The 1,653-nt window shown below is 43.6% G+C and overlaps 1 pseudogene; it reads right to left on the bottom strand.

The window, feature by feature from the left end:
- Nucleotides 1-420: 420 nt before the first annotated feature.
- LOC145524976 (U2 spliceosomal RNA) lies at nt 421-596 on the bottom strand (annotated as a pseudogene).
- Nucleotides 597-1,653: the final 1,057 nt, after the last annotated feature.

The raw sequence follows: 1,653 nt of genomic DNA, 5'->3' as shown, positions 1-1,653 counted from the left end.
TTCCTCCTTTTTTTCATTGTTTTTTCTTTTGTAAAAAATTTATTTAGTTTTGGCCATGCTAAGTCTTTGTTGCTGCTTGGGCTCTCTCTAGTTGTGGTATGTGGGCTTCTCATTACGGTGGCTTCTTCTGTTGGAGAGCACAGGCTCTCGGGCATGTGGGCTCAGTAGTTGGAGCTCAGGCTCTAGAGCTCAAAGTCAGTAGTTGGGTGCACGGCCTTAGTTGCCCCAGGCATGTGGAATCCATCAAACTCATGTCCCCTGCATTGGCAGGCAGATTCTTTATTTTCTTTTATTCCCTGAAGGGGATGCATCACTCCTGGAAGTACTGAAATACCAGGTCGATGTGTGGAGTGGATGGTGCAAGCTTCTATTCCAACTCCCTGCTCCAGTTTAGTTCAGTTCAGGCTCTCAGCCGTGTCCGACTCTTTGCAACCCCATGGACTGCAGCACACCAGGCTTCCCTGTCCATCACAAACTCCCGGAGCCTGCTCCAAAAATCCATTTAATATATTGTCCTCCGATAGAGGATGAATCAGATATTAAACTGATAAGAACAGATGCTACACTTGAACTTAGCCAAAAGGTCAAGAAGTGATGGCAGACAGATTCTTAACCACTGGACCATCAGGAAAATCCTTTCTTTTCTTTTTTCTGGCATCCAGTCCCATCACTTTATGGCAAATAGAAGGGGAAAAAGTGGAAGCAGTGATAGATATTTTTTTCTTGGGCTCCAAAATCACTGCAATGGTGATTGAAGCCCTGAAAGTAAAAAATCCTTGCTCCTTGGAGAGAAAGTTATGACAAATCTAGACAACGTACTGAAAAGCAGAGACATCACTTTGCTGACAAAGGTATGTATAGTCAAAGCTACAGTTTTTTCAATAGTCACGTACAGATGCGAGAGTTGGTCTATAAAGAAGGTTGAGCACCAAAGAAGCGATGCTTTCGAATTGTGGTACCAGAGAAGACTCTTGAGAGTTCTTTGGACTGCAAGGAGATCAAACCAGTCAATCCTAAAGGAAATCAACCCTGAGTATTCATTGGAAGGATTGTTCCTGAAGTTGAAGCTACAATACTTTAGCCACCTGATGGAAAGAGCCGACTCACTGGAAAAGACCCTAATGCTGGGAAAGATTGAAGGCAAAAGGAGAAGGGAATGACAGAGGATGAGATGGTTAGATAGCATCAAAGAGTCAATTAACATGAATCTCAGCAAACTCTAGGAGAGAGTGGAGGACAAAAGAGTCTGGCTTGCTACAGTCCATGAGGTCACAAAAAGTTGGACATGACTTAGTGACTGAACAACAATAACAAGGAAAGGACAGCTTTATTTGCTTTGCCAGGCAAAGGGAGATACGCTGGGCTTCTGCCTTAAAAAACTATGTGTTCCCCGATATCGTTTTTAATCTTCACAGTTACCCTATTTTTACAAATGAAGAAACTGAGCTCAGAGAAGCTAAGTAAGTCATCCAAAGTCACACAGTAAGTCAGTGCAGAACTACCTTGAGGAGGTATTGTGGCCTGAATGCCTAGACACATATGTTGAAGCCCTACCTGATCCCAATGTGAAGGTATTTGGAGGTGGGCCTTTGGGAGGTAATTAGAGTTGGATGAGATCATGAGGCTGGGGTTTCCCATTTTGGGATCAGTGCC

Source organism: Giraffa tippelskirchi, chromosome 10 (genome assembly GCF_054371585.1).
Source record: "Giraffa tippelskirchi isolate mGirTip1 chromosome 10, T2T-mGirTip1v1.2.pri, whole genome shotgun sequence".
NCBI lineage: Eukaryota > Metazoa > Chordata > Mammalia > Artiodactyla > Giraffidae > Giraffa > Giraffa tippelskirchi.
This window is presented reverse-complemented; position numbering and strand designations above follow the sequence as displayed.